This window comes from Sabethes cyaneus, chromosome 3, assembly GCF_943734655.1.
Source record: "Sabethes cyaneus chromosome 3, idSabCyanKW18_F2, whole genome shotgun sequence".
In the NCBI taxonomy this organism is placed as follows: Eukaryota; Metazoa; Arthropoda; class Insecta; order Diptera; family Culicidae; genus Sabethes; species Sabethes cyaneus.
Window position 1 is genome coordinate 232,786,638 of NC_071355.1, and position 12,748 is coordinate 232,799,385.

General features: G+C 38.6%; 1 protein-coding gene across 1 annotated transcript in view; it reads left to right on the plus strand.

Annotated features, from left to right (window-relative positions):
• Positions 1 to 12,748, plus strand: part of LOC128744086 (uncharacterized) — a 219,769-nt gene that overhangs the window by 69,125 nt on the left and 137,896 nt on the right. The window lies entirely within an intron of this gene.

A 12,748-nucleotide genomic window follows, 5' to 3' on the forward strand; every position in this document is an offset into this window, starting at 1 on the left:
GCGCAGTCCAAACGAACTGGGGCTAGCTAATCGCATATCAAACGTCAAATGAGTAGGTAGCCAATTCGCTGCACAATCAAATTATTCGACTCTGTCATGTGAGTTTTGATCCATTGTAATTGACCACGGTGAAACGGTGCGGCGGGGTACTATCATGCTGGTATTGTAATTTCGGACTGTCCCCAATAAACCGGCCGAAGGGGGAAAATTACGATCCGTTCCACTTTTATGCTTTAACTTGCCCACTGTGAATGGCAATTGTGAACATTATTATGCTAACTATGTAGCATTTCGATTCTCTTCGTATTTTTACTAGAGTAGAGCAGCGAATTAGGAACGGAACTTATGTTTCGTCAGCCAGTAGGTGACCACCTGCTTAGCGGTTATTTCTAGTAAAATTTTAACCTTTTGTAAGCCAATGAAATATTGGAAAAATTCAAATTCTCTGTACTGAAAACAAAATCACGTATCAGTATGTTTATAGCTGTAGTCATTACAATCATTTTATGAAGTTTACATATTTAAGCCATGTAAGCGTTTTCGCTTCAAGCATGTCCGTGAAAACTAAATCTATTCTTGTTTTCATATAGATTTAGATCGCTACAAGTGCTCGGAAAAATTGACAGCCTTGCATGTAGGTGAATATAAAACGCATACAGTCTTACCCTTGGTAGTGTTCTTTTATCTGTCAGCCCATGAACCTGACTACTAAACTGCTGACAGTGTTTGTATTTCTCAGTTCTCTACTTTGATGGGGAATACCAACTTGCGATGGAGAGCAGCTTGAAAAAACTATCTAAGCATTGTCACGAGAAGAATTAGACCAAGTATCGTCGGGCACAGAATGAGTTGACCATGAGATCCTGAGGAGGAAAAAGCTTCAGAAGGAGGACAGGGATCGTGAAGACCTAGAACAAATATTCCAAGCTAATGAGACACGCAGGTTCTATGAGAAGGTGAATCGATCTCGTAAAGGTCACACACTGAAGTCTGATATGTGTAAGGAAGAAGAGGGAAATCTGGTCACAAACGAGCGCGAGGTGATCGACAGATGCAAGCGATTCTTCAACGGGCACCATAATGGCGATATAACTAAAGGAGATGGAATGGAAGTTAACCTAGGACAAACAATAACAGTGTGCCGGCTCCCGATCCCAGAGAAATCTACCGAGAAACTGATCAGATTGAGAATAATAGAAGCTGCAGAAAGAACCGACTCCCGGTTGAGCTCTACAAAAAAAATGGTAAAGGACTGCTAGTAACGGCACTTCACTGGATAATTTTAAGGATTTGAAAGGAGGAGAAACCAAAAACTACAAGATATACAGCCCTAAGGGATGTACGAAAGGGTGACGTAGGACTATATCAGATCATTAGATCAAAGACTAATGTAAACTGAAATCTGTGAGTGCCATTATTTGCGTGAATGTTTAAAAGAGAAGAGTGAAATATTCAGATCCAAATTCAATTCTCTACTGAATGCAATGATGGCTATGAAAATACGTGGACGGGGGTTCATAAATACAACGCCTGCAATCATTGAGACATAGAGATTTTTTTTAAAATCACTTGTGTGCATCATAAAGGTTCAAATAGTAATGAATAAACAGCCTACAGATTATTGTATTAAATATGGTTATACGTAGCTTGACATGTGTCAATAATCTTACTTTAACTCGCTTGTGGCCTTTAAAAGGATCATTGGTTACAAATAACACTAAAGCCAAAGCACGTTCATCGCAAATATGACGTACCATTCGAATGTGTTTCTCTTTTGACATGAATGGCAACAGGCACGTAAGTTAGCGGCGTCGATTCAATGTCTCTTGCTCCGCGAAGGTTTTACTGGGCTGGTACCGAATGGCCGAAACACAAATGGCCGAATCACGAATGGCCGAAATTCAAATGGCCGATTTCCAATAACAGTCACAGAAGGCCGAATCACGAAAGGCCGAATCGCGAAAGGCCGAATTCCGAATGGCCGAATCCCGAAAAACCGAATCACGAATGGCCGAATCACGAAAGGCCGAATTATCCCAGAATGCCCAAATCAACAACTTTTTTATTGCTCATGTTGTGAGACCTTACACATTTTGAATAAATTTTTTCATCTATTTCTCTCCACGAGTTTGAAACATCCGCCTGAAAAACCTTTAAAATTTTCCCCTCTATTGCCTTTCGTTCCACTTACAGCTTTGTGATAATCTGCGTCATTGATAGGTGAAGGAGAAAAGGTTTTCGTAAAATTCTGTACCTTAGTTTCAGAAAAACAAGACATACTCTGCGTCTTATTTTTTATTTTGGTAGATAGAGTATAGATGATTGAAGATTCTTTGTTCCCCTAAGCGCGAATTATTCACGTATTATAGGATGCGAGGCCTATTGATCGTGTCAGTAGCAAATGTTTCCTAGATGATTCAGGGCGAGACGGCCGCAGGCCCCTCGCAGAAACCACTACTATTTAGGTGCATGCATTTTCCTAGGTTTACTGACTAGTAGGGATTATCCTTTAGTTAGGTCCGAACGAGCGGCAGCGAGTAAGGACAGCATATAGCTAACATCTGTGCAGGCTGAAGGTCGTGATTATTTTCGGCCGAATATGACGCTTGGCCATTCATGTTTCAGCCTTTTGTGATTCGGCCATTTGTGATTCGGCCATTCGTAGGTAATCCGTTTTACTAGTTTACTTTCACAGTTTACCGCTTGTTACATAGCAGAAAATATAACACAAACACGAAAATTTCTGTTTTATTTGTATGAGAGCCCTTATCCTGTTACCACAGCGGTGAGGGGTCTCAAACCATCATAAAATAAATTCATGCCTCCAAAAACCCCCACATGCCAAATTTGGTTCCGTTTGCTTGGTTAGTTCTCGAGATATGAGGAAATTTGTATTTCATTTGTATGGGAGCCCCCCCTCCTAAAGAGGGTAGGAGTCTGAATTCACAATAGACAAAAATCTTGCCTTTTGAAATCCCTACACGCCAAATTTAATTCCATTTGCTTGGTTAGTTCTAGAGTTGTGAGGAAATTTGTATTACATTTGTATGGGAGCCCCCCCCCCCTCTTAGAAGGGGAAGGAGTCTCAGTACACCATACAAAAAATTCCACGCATTATATTTTCGTGGATTTCCCAGCATACGATATAGTCGAGCGTGAACAGCTATTGCAGACGATGCCTGAGAACAAATAAACTAACGCGGCTGATTAAAGTTACCCTGGAGCGAGCGATGTATTACGTGTGTGTTTCTGGGCCACTCTATAGTCCCTTCGAATGATGCAAATAGTTGCGGCAACGTATGCTATTCAACATCGCCTTACAAAAATGGAGGCTGGGAAGATTGGGTTACAAATCAATGCATCGTAAACCAAATATATGGTAGGAAAAGAACACAGAAAACAACGTGCGCCTCCCACGAACAGTGACTATTGACGACGATGAACTGAAAGTGGTGGATGACTTCGAATGTTAGGGATCACCGTCAATAATACGAGTAAGGAGATTAAACGATGCATTCAAGCTGGAAATTGAGCCTACTTTTCCTTCTGAAAGGCGCTTCGATCAAGGAACGTACGCCGCCGCACAGGAGCCATGGTACGTGCCATCTGGATCCGAGAGGACAGTATAATTCCAGAACTGGGTCACATAAATAAAGGGTCATTTCAACATCAGTAATCGAGTCACGTCGCATATACAAATACATCAGCACTTGGCGATCATCTCATGCCTTTCATAGACCATATGGCCGGTTTCACGCCCCAGGAAAGCTTACTTTTTTGTTTCAAGCACGGAAAAGATTTAGAAGGAATTTTGCCAGGATCTGGAACTGGCCATATGACCTCTGAGAGGCATGAGATACTCGCCAATTACTATTTTGTCGATTGCTGATGATTTTTTGATATACGACATGACCTGTATTACTGATGTTGCTTGAAAGGTACTTTTATGGGAATCGGTTCCAGATTCCTAGTTTCTTTCTAACTTCAGTAAAGTAACTGATATGACCACAGTCGATGATTTGTTTGAAAAAATCAACAGGTTTCACACAAATTTTCATACATTTGATCACGATCAACCACTTCGTCTACCTTCAAACCACTCATTCTAACTAGGCCCTCGACCAAGATAACTAAACATTCCCTTGTCCACCCTCTTATCTACCGTTATACAGGTATACCTCGATAGTACGTACATCCGCGTATCGTTTAGCGTACGTACTATCGAAACGTACGTTATATCGAATCACAATTTTTAATGTCAAGTATTGTTTTTATTATGTTAAATATTGCCTAAAATTTCCAAATTTTAATATATTATAAAATAAATAATTATTTTGGGAGCGTGTAGGGCGCTATATCTCTACATATTTGGGTTGGTAAGCGGCAATGCTTATCAACTTAGGAACCAATTGCTTCAAGAAATGGTTAATTGGTTTCACTGTTCCTGGTTTTTGCTGTCAGGTATTGTGACCAGTTAGCAATGTGTGATTATCTACGTCTTCATTAAAATTGCCATGAATTTGGAATGGTTTCGCAATGGTCAATGTTCCTAATTTGATTCTGATTATTGAAGCAAATTTTTATTCTCAGTTTTCGTTAATAGCGTTTGAGGTGTTTTAGTTCGGAATATTTTATTGCGAGGGATCAGCATCGCTTGCTTTCGTGTCTCGTTCATCGCAAAACTTTGACAACAAATTTTTTTCGGAGCGGTGACAATTACCCAGTTTTAAATTCGAGCCAGTAGTTTGGACTTTGGAATAGTAGTTTGCACTGTATTTTACAATAATATTTGACTCAAGTGAAGGGCCGAGATCGCAGCGCAGATGTCTCTGCCTCGATGTCGTTATCTTAATTTTGCGAGAAACCTCATCCTCATCTAACAAGACGGATGCAATATTATTCGCCCACACAGTGGATTCGCGCGGGACTAGTTTATGTTTTGCTTACGGAAATAAATGTCCAAGGCATAATATTCATACCGTCGAAACGAACTCAGGCCCAAATACGTCGCACACGCTTTCTAAACGACTATTTATTTGCAATGGTGATCGCGAAAAGTAGAGATGAAATGTAATCGCTGACGCGTTGTTTTGTTGGATCATATCGTCTACCAAAATAAACCCTGATCTGTACCTTCCCCTACTAACATAAATCCTATCCCGTGATACTTGTGGAGATGCAGTGGTACCCGCGATCTCTAGCAACAACAAGTATCGGACTAATATTCCTTCCTTTTCCCATGTAGTACAGCCTTTTGATCGTGGCCGGCGTCATTATTGGTCAATTTTCAAAGTATTGAATCAGTAGAAATTGCACAACGAGTATGTCATGCTACTCCCAAGCACCATTCAATTAGTTCTTTGTGCAATTATTTATTTTAAAATTATTTTAGAAAAAATACTACAAATGTTAAAAAATAGTTGAAAAGTAAAGCAAAAGGAATCCAAAAACATTTAGTTTTTTGCAAAATTCTCTCTCAAATTGAAAATTTACATAATTTAATCGAATAAATCTAGGTAAAGGTAAACATAGTTGTCAATATAAGCTGAAATGTTCGAATCTCGGCTAGGCGGTGCTGCCAGATAGAGTCAGTAGGATTGTTGCACTAACCCCGTAACTGTCATGTACTTTAACAGCCGGCTGCGAAGTCTGTCGATAAAGAAGGGTCAAATCTTAGAAAGATGTTGCCCAAGGCTATGCTTTATGGAACAGACATGCTTTTATTTTTGCAACTTGCGCTTATAAATAAAAGCTTAACTGACTAATCTTCGAAATTTTGAAAAAAATATTCATTTGTGTTTAACTTTACAACAAAATTAATATGGATGGTTTAATTACTAGCGCAACGTGATTTTTCCTCCAAAGAAAGTAAAAAATTCTCATATAATGACGCACAACATATATATTTATAAATTAGTCAGTTGCTTGCAGTCTCATTTTTCCACACTTCACTTTTGTCCATATGGGACAGTTACGCTTTTATGGGTTGTAATCGTATTACACGTATTTGACGAACACCAGTATCTGCAAACAAACGAATATACCATTTCCTACTGTTCCCCCCATCGCAGTTGGAAAGATTGTGCATTACAGAAAAGGTCAATTCCCTGAGCAAAAATCTGCAAAATCAGAATGCTGAAAAATAACTGTTAATTAGAACGTATATTTGATTAATTTACTATTTAGAAACTGTTTTTAATTTTAAAATAATGGTTTTTACATAACAGAAATAACTGATATTATTCAAATATTTAGAATTATTGCATACGTATTTGCTTGTATTGACTCATAAATATTCATAAAAAAGTTTCTGCTTTATATAGAAAATAAAAAAAAATCATTGCTGGAAAATGTACGTACTATCGAGGCAAAATGTACGTATTATGGAGGGTACGTAATATCGAGGGTACGTACTAACGAGGGTACGTACTATGGAGGTATACCTGTATACCCCTCACTTTCGCATCCACCAATCCCACGGTATATCATGAAACACGTAAGTTTGGTTGAGAATAGTCCGGGCGTACAGGTGCTATGGTGGAACATCACTGCGATTCGATAAAATTAAATACATATCAAAATTAAACGCTCTGATTTTGTCCTAATTTCGTCTACTGATTGCTTTTCAGAAAACTTCAGACCCATATTTTTTATTTGACACCTAGGGTCTCCCTTTCTATGTTAGGGTGTTTCCTTGTGCCTTTCTTTTTTTCTCGAAAAATCAGCTTTTGAACCACAGAACCGATTTTCATTATTTTGATGCCAAATAAAAAGTATTTTTATGAACGCTTTCAAGGAAAAGTACGGGACTGAAACTAAAAAAATTTTATGATCACTTAAACACAGAAAATATTGTTTTTTTTTTGTATTTTCATTATGTGATGAACCACAAAGACCCCAAGTTTATATGCTGATGAAGTTTACATAACATATCTAAAATTCATAAATACATAAGTTTTAGTGAGATATATTTTTTAAGAAATAAAGTTTCAACTTTCAAGAATGCGATGGAGACAAATGCTGTTTTGTTTTTACCTGTGATCATAGATGATCCGATTAGGTTGACTCAATTTTGATTCATTTGACAGTACCGTCTCAGCTAAGCAAAATTTGTCAAAGTTATATATGAGACATTTGTAGAACAAGTTATTATCTACAATCTTGCTGAATAAAGTTTTGTTGAATCTTTTATAGTCACGGTGCTACAATGCTAGTACCACAGTAGTAACTAAATGAGCGTTCATTTAGTTACTAATGAGGTACTAGCATTGTAGTTCCGTAACTACAAAAGATACAGCAAAACTTTGTTCAGCAAGATTGTAGATAATAACTTGTTCTACAAATGTCCCATATCTAACTTTGACAAATTTTGCTTAACTGAGAAGGTACTGTCAAATGAATCAAAATTGAATCAAAGTGATCGGACCATCGCTACCTGCGATAAAACTAAGCTGATCAGACGTCCCAAATTTTACGGGACTATTTCGGATTTGAGTGACTTGCCCCGGATGACCAAACCTCTCGGAAAGTGTCCCGCATTGGTTAGCTTTTTAACCGTGCCAATGTTGGCCCGCCCAATAAGCTGCTATCATAAGAAACAGAGAACTCCCTATTTACGAATAATTTTAAAAACAAGCCCATTTAACTGAAATTTATCTTTGTTTGATTTATAATATTTGAAAATTAATAATATTCGGAGCTTTTCTCATACGTTTAAAATTTTTCTCGTGAATGGAAAAGGAAAAGTAACAATCTATTCCGTAAGAGCGAGATAACGGCATAAATTTTTCGTAAATTGGGCACATGTATGAATGATTTCGCTGTCAATTAACAAACGACGGATTTTTTCTCTGCCGTAAGCCTCAATTAGCTTGCTACGTATAGTAGGTATTTGGTCGGACTTCTGCAACCAATTGATTCGATTGATCGTCAAAATATCACAATCGCAACACAATTTCGCATCATACAATGGGATTAACGAGAGAATCAGTTCATTATGTCGCAGTTCCGCAAATAGATTGAACGGTCACGAAACGTTTCACACACCGGCGCGCGCGGCGACGCGTCGCTCGGAAGCTGTCTTGCTCTTTGCAGCTCATACCTGCTACATAGCATTCACCGATAAGATGTGATAGTTCGATTCCGTTGAGGCATTTTAGAAAGGTGCATTCAGGTTTCACCTGAACGACAGCTCGCCTTTCGTTTCAACGTCGATGGAAACGTAGGTTTACTAATCCCAAGTCGGTAATGTATCTTCACTGGGTCGTAAAATCCACTTAAACTTATTCTTGAAAGCATTCGACTGTAGCTTAGTCTATATCTATGCGACAATAATCGAATGCAATGCAGAGACGGCGAGAGACAGGAAATGCGAGTTCACTTGATTCGAGAAGCCGGCTGGTGCAGACTTAAACAAATAACGAAACTGTCAGAGATAAAATTAGAGCTCGATGCTAGCTTCTTGATTGAATGACAGGTAAAGTTGCATGCGGTCTTAGAAATTATTTAGTTCAATTCAATTGGATCTTGTTAGAATGGCAATCATTTCATGACCGAATATCTTCCACCGCTACAGTCAGACTTGCTTGCTAAGCAAAACCACTTTCGGAGTCATCAAGACAAGGATTTTCCCTGGATGAGTGCCAGGTACTTTGCGATCGGCTCCGGTTTCCAGTATTATGCCAGGTCCACGTGACCAGCCGTCATAATCTGATTAGTACGTTATGATGAAAAAGCAAGTCAGGCGTATCTGATGACTGACTGACATCATCATAATCATAATGTTCCCAGGATGTTATTACACACCAAGAATCAGTCATATTTTTTTTCCTCGTCGGTCGTCGGTTTTATAGTTGTGTACGGTCGAAAGAAGGCTCGGTGAAACAGGCACTACTCACGGTCACGGAGCTCACGATGACGTTGAAGCGATAACCGAGTTGCATTAGTTCAAGGAGCTAGCTTAAGAAACATTAAAAATAAATTAAAAAATTCTTGGAAGTAAAACACCGTTATCAGTAATAACAATAACTTTGTTTTTTTAGGTTTAAACCGTCATGCACTTTTTTTATTGAAAGAATGGAAAATACTATTAAGGGTATGAAATGGGGAAGGCAACTAGGAAGAAGCGCCCAACATAGCTCTAGCCATCCCAAGCCCCTACCTAGCGCCTCCACGTGGCCATACCTGGAAATACTTCAATTTGTATAATTGAGTAGCCAAGCTAGGAGGTGCGGGGTCGTGCGGTTTTCAGTTCCTAACCTTACAAATGTAGTTTTAGGCAACCATTAAACCAAACGACTTTATTTTCAAGTATTATATGATTTAAACTAATATTTTTGGCAAACTAATCTATTTTCAGAGAGCGAAATAAGGCGCTATATCCTTGGCCAATTGCAGCCTGGCTTCTGGTCTAAATACCATTAGTTCATCCCTGAGGGTCCGGAGTATCACTTAACCTTTATTAGCAAAGATACTCCCAACGATTGTAAATAAATCATTGTCTATGTGTACGGGAAGCGTTTGGTACGGGAGGTCCATGCTTTCTTCCTTCCCCTTGATTTCAAGGAGTTAAATGGAATTAGATATTTTTTCTGGTTCCACTTGATTCCTTGGAATTCTCTCTGCGGTACATGCTGCGCAGTTGGCCTGGCCGTTGACAAGAAAAATGATTGATTCAAGTAATCGTCATTTTCCAGGATGCCTTCAAGAATTGGCTGCGTTAGTGTGAGATTAGATTAGATTAGATGAAAGAATGGAAAATACTATTAAGCAAAATTTTAAAAATTATGGTGAAAGGTTTTATTTGAATATTCACTGAATACATGCTCTTGTCGAAAATTGTTCTGAAAATAGTCAAGAAACTTTTGCATTCGTAGTAAACGATTAGCCTTGTGCTTTGATAGGGCACGTTTGAAGTTCCGATTTTCGAAAACGGTGTTCTAGAGAAACACGAAAGCCCAAGCAACACGTAGTGTCTGATTAGCTATTGTTACCTACCTGTCGTTGGGCGGCAGCGAGCTTTAATTAATTAGTCTAGCTCAGTTCCCCTTCGACTTTCCTTTGGAGGGCTTCCATTAGTGGAAACGACGATGCTCGATTGTATGCAATTGGTAGAGGTTTGCATGTTAGTGAACCATTAATTGCAACTTTAACGATGGTGCTCGTTTAGTCCCAGCGTGAATTTGCTTTAATATGCGAGCCGATCACTTAATATTTCCATCGCATCCGGTCCGGTCGGCTTGAATACATACAAGAAACACTTGCCGCTGCTTCTATAAACTGTCATATCAGTTTGGTGAACCCGTTGCTTTGCAACTTGTGCAAGAAACAAAAGTTGGTTCATTTGATGATCTGCAAACTACCTGTGGCTTATAATTGTAGCCATTCGCTAGTGCATTATATGCTTTACCTTCTAAAGGGGACTAATGTACTTGATGTTGCTTTAAAACGCAATTAACATTTGAAGATAACTGGTCAAAATGACCCATTTTATGTTTCTATGAAAATATATACGTACTTCCTATCCTATCTTTGCTCAACGATTCCTTCATGAAAAGTGAGCGGTGCACTTCAATAATTTGATCTTTGAGAGGCGCTAACAATGCAAAGTACATGCAAAATGAAAGGAAGATTATAAGGAAAAGACGTACCTACGGAATGGCATAAACCCATCAAAGGGAATAGCTAGTGATTACTTTGAGCTATGCAAAACTTTTATGCTTTTGTAGATAATAATTTTTGAAATAAAATTATTCCTACATGATAGCTCATTAATTCATTTTTGATCTTCTTCTCTTGAATCTGAAATAGCAAGGAAGTTTCGGCTCCATATTACTTTTCATTCGTATGACAAAAACGACTAACCACAGAATCAAAACAAAAGTCATCAAAAGCCGTATAACTTTTTTTTCTTTTGTGGCAAAACGAAAAACCGTTCATCCATCGAACCGGAGCACATTAGAGTCTAGACTTGGCGGCGTTCATTTAGCGGGGTGATGTTGGTTGGTGTTTGTACTATATTGATGTGTCGTATTCTTGAGAATCTTTGGTCCCAACTGCCATAGAAACGCTGATGGGCTATCATCACGTCTGCGAAGTTGGTTTCGGATATATTTGCTTAGTATGCAGTGAGCGGAATTCGTCTTCCCGTTTTTATCTGCTGTGTGCTGTCAGTAGAACCAGTCACCGCGCAATACGGAATGACTGGAGTCTACGATGAACTATTAATCGGGGAACGAAAACGAATTCAATAAGCATCCATGTTGTTTAACCAGCGTCGAATTGCGTGAACTGGAAAATGATGATGCTGACACTAGAATCAGGCTATGTGGACTAAATGTGATATTAAAAATTTGCAGAATCACATATCACGTATTTCGACAAAAACTTTGCTTCTGGCGAAAGAAGGAAAGCTTTCCAAAAAACTTTCTGCGAAAACATGTAATTTAGTTTGGCAAACGTGTCAGGAATTGATGAATTAAAAAGATAAAACGAACATGACGTGTTTTCCACATTTTGATTAAATTAAAATGGTTTTTTCTACCACTTACGTGGGAACATTTTAACCGATTTTTAGTTTGAACTTTGACACGAGAACAGTAATTTGTATGAGCAGTTAGTGAAAAAATATAGAGAAAAAAACACAATCACTGCGACCAGTTATTATCATAATTATATCACCCCAGAGGAAAAAAAGAGTTTGGAAAATCTATTCAAGCATTGCCACGAGGAGAAATTTGGCTAACTATCGACGAGCGCGGAATGAGTTGACCACAATCCAGGGGAGGAAAAAGATTCCGGGCTAATGGGACGCGCAAGATCTCCCAAATTTTGTTAAGTCGGCTGAGATTTCGTAGGGCGGTATCAAGCGGGCTTTATGGGCTATATAATATTTTCATGGATTTCAGGGCAGCATCCGATACAGTCCAGCGCGGACAGCCAAGTGGTGTGGATAATTTAAAGTAGTGTTAGTTGCTTTAGAAGCAGCAGAAGGTGTTATTTCGCACGGCACTTTTGCTTTGCACACGATATTCGTATATTCAGCGATGTTATGAAGCGTGGATGTATGTGGCTCATTAGTTTATAGGCGAATCGAACCATTCGCGTCTCTGTTTTCTCCTGATAAAATCGTTTGCTGATGCTCGGGGTATATATTCATTTTGCGAATTGTCCAACCTCTGAAGATGAGAAATTTGATGCACGTACACTGAAGTCACTTTTTATGCATTTGAACGCGAATTTTTTTGTGTAAATTGATGATGATGATGACAATCCATTATCTAGTTTTTTATAACGTAGATTTTTACAATCGACGGTGGAAACGGTAGAAAAAAATAATGAAACTAAGCTATCAGTAGTATATCAGGGAAGACAAGGCGTGAAAGGCAAAGAGCGCAAAAGTAAGTAAGCGAGGGTCATTGAAGCAACGCTTATTAAGTTTGTATAACGTTCCTCTTTACTCAAGCTGGGGAATTTGCGGATCGAACCAACTCCCATGAGACGCTATCAACACCTTTGTTTCATTACTTTCTTCCAGCAATCCCTTTATCGATTGTTACAAAAAAAACTAACGTTCTAAAACAATTAATTAAATGCCTAACCTCATTGCAAAGGTCAAGACAAAAACACGAGGTTGGTTTAATCCAACCCGCATTACATTCAACCGGGTTTCATTATCCGCAGAGAAAAACATCTAAGAAAAAAATTTTGTAATTTCAGGGAGGTGAATCAATATACACTCAAGTCGCTT